The following is a 6,000-nucleotide window of genomic DNA, read 5'->3' on the forward strand; positions in this document are numbered from 1 at the left end:
GCCGCCAGTGGGAAGAAGTCGCGGCTCTCATAGACTCCGCCCCAGAACCCTTAAAGAGCCAATTGGCACGAGTTTCGGCAGAGGGGAGAGCCGTGTCAGGTTGCATTTTAAAATCAACCTTTGATGCCGCCGATAACGCCGGCAGATTAATTGCTGAAAGCACGGTCATCAAGAGGCATGCTTGGCTACGGCAGTCTGGTTTCAAGGCCGAGACCCAAGCATCATTGATAGATAAGCCAGTGGAGCTGGATCTATCGTTTGGAAAGGCGGTCGAGGACGCGCTGAAGAATGCCAAAAACGAGTACGAGACACTCAAGTCCCTAGGGCAACTAACCTACAAACCCCCTAACCAGAGAGGGAATGGCAATTTTCATCGGCCTTGCAGACAAAACTCCCAAAGAGGCTCAAACTATTCCCAAGGCCACGGTACTCCACGGAACACTAACCAGCAGTCTACCCAGAGTTATGGCAGGGGTAACAAAAGAGGTCGTGGTAGGGGTAGAGACAGTCCCAATAAAGGAGGGGGCACGCCTCCACCAAAACAGTGACGCTCCGTTCAGGGTCCCTTCTCACGCATCCCCAGTAGGGGGACGCATTTCCATCTTCACCCAAGCTTGGGAAGGGATCACATCAGACAGATGGGTGCTGTCCACAGTGTCCGCAGGATACTGCATAGAATTCCTAGAGCGTCCCCGAAACCACCCTCCACGACAAAGAATACACTCCTTAGACCACCAGAAGATCCTACTCGAAGAGATCGAAAATCTTCTCGCAAAGGACGCGATAGAACTCGTCCCGGGACACCAGGTAAACAAGGGTATTTATTCAACTTACTTCCTTGTGTCAAAAAAAGATTTGACAATGCGCCCAGTATTGGATTTAAGGCCTGCAAACAAGTATGTCAAGCCCCAAAAATTTCGGATGACTACTCTCCAAGAGGTAATTCCCCTCCCTAAAAAAGGGGATTACAGGGCAACATTGGATATGAAAGATGCCTATTTTCATATTTCCATGTTCCCAGCGCACAGAAAATATCTGCGCTTCAAGGTGGACAGCCAGCACTTACCAGTTCAAGGTACTGCCCTTCGGAATAGCCTCGGCTCCAAGGGTATTCACCAAGGTACTGGCGGTGGCGGCGGCACACCTACGCAGGGAGGCAATCCCAGTGTATCCTTATCTTGGCGACTGGCTCATCACGGGGGAGACCCCCAGTAATTTGCAGGACAAACATTCAAAGAACTATCGACCTCCTCTTCGAATTGGGCTTCTCCATAAACGAGAAAAAATCAGGGGTTGGCTTTTCCTTCAGAGGAAAGAATTCGGAATATACTACTGCAAATTCCGAAATATCAAACCTGTCGCCAGTTAACAGTACGCAAAGCAATGCGTTTGCTGGGCATGATGGCGCCTGCGCATGCGTCCCATGCAAGAATGGTTGGCGAAACTGTGGTCTCAGGCAAGTGGTCAGTGGGACGATCTAGTGGTCGTTTCGCCAACACTCGTACAAAGCCTCCACTGTTGGACAAGAGACAATCTTTCCAAGGGGAAACCCTTTTACGATCCCGAGATACAGGGGGTAGTCAGGACGGACGCATGCCTGACAGGATGGGGAGCTCACCATCTCCACCACACAGCTCAGGGTCTCTGGTCTCACACAGTGGCCAAGAATCACATCAACCTGCTAGAGCTTTTGGCAGTTTTCAGAGCACTTCAAGCGTTCGAGCCCCACCTGCTGAACCTGTCGGTGCAGATGCGGACGGACAGCACGACAGCCATGTTCTACCTGAAGAAGCAAGGAGGGACTCGTTCGCCAAATCTGTCCAGACTTGCCCAGAAAATTTGGATATGGGCACTCAGACGGAACATCTTTCTGTCATCTCAACATGTTCCAGTGGATCTCAATTCTCTAGCGGACGCTTTGAGCAGAGATCCCCTTCCGGAGGAACACGAATGGTGTCTACACAGAGAAATCGTAGAAGGTCTCTTCTCTCAGTGGGGTTTCCCCACTATAGGCCTATTCGCCACAAGCGAAAACAGACAGTGCCCAGGATTCGCATCCAGGTTTCCCCAACCAGACTCCCTGGGGAACGCCATGTGGATGAACTGGTCAGGGATGTTTGCGTATGCTTTTCCACCAACTCCTCTCATCAGGAAGGTGGTGAACAAGATGAACAGAGAGTCGATGACGCTCGTCCTAGTTGCTCCCATGTGGGCGAGACAACTGTGGTTTCCACACCTACGCAGACTCTCGGTGTGCAATCCCATCAAATTCCCGGGCTGGTACAATCTTTTGTCCCAGCACCAAGGTCAGAAGGTGCATCCTCTACCCAACTCCATGAACCTAGCAGCATGGCTCCTGAGGTCATAGAGTTTGGACATCTCAATTTACCACAGAGGTGTATGGACATCCTCAAAGAGTCTAGGAAACCGAACACGAGGCATTGCTACTTCGACAAATGGAATAGATTTTGTTATCTGGTGCCAGAATAAACAAATCAACCCAGTTGATTGCACTCCTTCCTCAGTCGTGACATACATGCTCCACCTGCTGGACGCAGGGTTGGTTTTCAACTCACTAAAGGTACACCTGGCAGCACTGTCAGCGTACACCACTTCACATAGCAAGGTGTCGTGGTGGAAGGTACCCGTGGTTAAAGCCTTCATGGAGGGAGTAAAGAGACTTCATCCTCCTATATCTAACCCACCACCAGGATGGGACCTGAACGTGGTGCTATCTAAACTCATGGGCCCCCCCATTCGAGCCTATGCATAAGACAAGTCTCAAATACCTGACCTATAAGACTGCCTTCTTAGTAGCCATTACATCCATAAGAAGGGTCAGTGAAATTCAGGCTCTGTCAGTGCAGGATCCTTTCTTTACTATTCATAAGCATAAGCTGGTTTTACGGACACACCCTAGGTTCTCACCTAAGTTTATTTCTAAATTCCATGTAAACAGGTCCATCGTGCTTCCGGCTTTCTTCCAAAACCCACAAAGCTCGGCTGAGGTTAAACTACTCACCCTAGATGTGCGTAGGGCGGTCCTTTACTACGTAAACAAGACCAGACCGCTTAGGAAAACAGATCAACTGTTTGTCTCCGTAGCCACAGGCAAAGAGGGAGATCGCGTCTCTAAGGGTGCCATCTCCAAGTGGATTGTCAACTGTATTCAGTTGTGTTACTCTCTTTCTGACAAAACTTTGCCTTTTACGCCCAGAGCCCACTCGACAAGAGGCATTGGGGCCACTCTGGCTTTCATTGCAAATGTTCCCCTTGACACCATTTGCAAAGCAGCTACTTGGAGCTCTATTCACACTTTTACTCAACACTACTGCATTGACACCCATTCCAAGACAGATACTCAAGTGGGACAAGCGGTTCTAAGACATTTATTTGCTCATGACCCTTCTCAAATCCCACCTCCTTCTAACATTGCTCACTAATCTATGCACAGCATGTGATCTAAGCAGATTCCACAAGCCTCAGAAGGGATACATTACTCACCGTAATCGTATTTCTGATGCTTGTATCTGCTTAGATTCACATGCGACCCACCCTTCCTCCCCTCTGAGAGAAGGCGCATGGATGCTTGTATTCTTATCTTATCTATCTTCTATCTGCTTGGATCATCTGTACTCACGCTACTCCTCATGCTACCTCATGTCAGAAAAAATACAATCTGAGGGTCCTAGACGCGTGAGGGATCATGGGTACAGTGGACGTCACACTAGGGATAGTATTACTGGCACGCCCTATGTCGACTCTCATTTTCGAGTTTCGAAAAACAAACTGTAATACTGCGCAGCTTCCACTAGATGTCGGCCTATGCACAGCATGTGAATCCAAGCAGATGCAAGCATCAGAAATAGGATTACGGTGAGTAATGTATCCCATATGGTGGTTAACCAAGCCATGCCCCTTTGTCAAGAGTGTGACACTGGGGAATCAACTTAACCTCACTGTCACAAGGTATCAGTGGCTAATTGCTGATGGAAAGCTACTAAGAAGGGGTAACGGTTGCGTGATCTGTGATGGGTGGACTGTGTGGCTCGACAACTGCGCCTAGACCGAGTGCCCTGCGTGTAGAAGTCAATGAAAGTATCTATAAAGAAGCCTAGGTATGGTGACAACCTGTTATGTGACTTTGAAGAAAAGAAGGAGAACTGCCTATGTGAATGAGTGATATCCAAATAGAAAAGTACAAAAAACGTGGAATCCCGGAAATCGGCAGTGATGTGATAGTCCGTCTCGCTTCAACTCCAACAAATGTCATACAAACAAAAATATGTATGCTCCAAACTCGTCATCATTGATGTGTAACACTCAAAAGGTAATACGCATTTCTATTGGTTAGGAAAAGGTAACTTTACTATAGGTACTATATCTGTATATGGTAACGGAGTTCGGGATTGGATAAACACTGTCAGGTGGGCGTCTAAGCCCTTCCTTCAAATATGACTACTGTAGACGTCACTAAAAGTACGACATCCCATTGGTTCTACTATCTATAGGACCCTAGATTATTTGGTTCATTGTGATTTGGTTGGCATCAACCCTATGCATACTTTTTTTTGAAAATATAGTTTTATTGAAACATTTGGGTTATGACATTAATAAAAACAATCATACATCCTCAAACATGTAATCCGAATATGTACACAACAGTTACCCCCCACAACCCCCCCCTTCTACACCCTCCCTCTCCCCATCATGGTTCATAAAATCACAGATACAGCAAGGGTCCAACACAGTATAATGCAATATATTACGAATAATGGGCAGTTCTTGTGTAGATGCTCAAAACAAAGGGCCCGAGGCCCCAGGGCTGAATCCTTCTCCTCGTTAGCCTCCCCCCAATCCTTGGGGGCCTTGTCCAGTGAGGCTGGTCCTCAACTCAAGTGGTAGCTCTGAGATGTTCCTTCGAGCTCAGTTTGCCCTCCCATATTTGTCGAAGAAGCGGAGCCACAGACCCTCAATATTGGTCTTGGATTCGTCAATCAAGTGAGTAAGGAACTCCATGTCGTATATGGCGCAGAGTTTAACAACCCACTCCTTTTCCCCTGGAGGTTGGGGAGCCTTCCACCTCTGAGCCCAACAACACCTAGCCACCACCAGCATGACCTGTAGCATGTGGTCATGTGTCACTTTCGGGCCTCCCTCAAACTCAATGCCAAACAGGACCAACCATGGGGATAGAGTTCTTTCAATACCATCCACCTCTTTTATCCAAGACAGGACCTCATTCCAATAGGTTTGTGCCACCCGCCATTTCCACCACATGTGTACATAGTCCCCCCGATCAGTTTGGCACTTCCAACAATGTGTGTCATAGCCTTTCTTCATTCTGGATATTCTCTGCGGCGGGTAATGCCATCTGTGGATTAATTTCAGGGCCTGGTGGCAATACTGGGGTGCAGCTGTCGAGCGGTTTGCCTGTCTACACATCTTGGTCCACCTCCTATCAGTAATGGGTGTACCTAGGTCTTTTCCCCACTGCACCTGGGCGGGGGGGGATCCCTCGGGGTGGACAGTAACAGGAGGCCGTAAAGCCTGGATATTACCCCTTTGGTACCTTTGTGCGTAATCAAGAATTTCTCGAAGTCGGTTAGGTCCCTCCTAAGGGTGTCTTCCCCATTTATTTTCGGTGAGGGCCCCTTTGAGTTGCAAGAATCGGAATGGAGAGAGGTTGCCCAGGCCCAGAAGGTCCCCGAGGGAGATGAATGCACCATCAACCCAAAGCTGTCCTGCTCTGCTCAGGCCCGCCTCATACCATTTCTGAAAAGCTAGTGGTTCGCCAATCCCATCCATCAGTAGAGGAGCCCAAATGCATCTCAAAGGCGAGGGCCATGTCGTGAGCCATCTAAGGTAACCATCCTCTTTCCATATGGACCACAGTACCCCCAGGACTGGATGGTTCATGATACTCCTTGGAATACGTCTCTTGGGGACCCACAGCCATTCGTTGAGGGTAACCAGGGAAAAAAGTTTGTTATCCAAGGC

Source organism: Ambystoma mexicanum, chromosome 13 (genome assembly GCF_040938575.1).
Source record: "Ambystoma mexicanum isolate Mex_15411 chromosome 13, UKY_AmexF1_1, whole genome shotgun sequence".
Classification (NCBI taxonomy): domain Eukaryota; kingdom Metazoa; phylum Chordata; class Amphibia; order Caudata; family Ambystomatidae; genus Ambystoma; species Ambystoma mexicanum.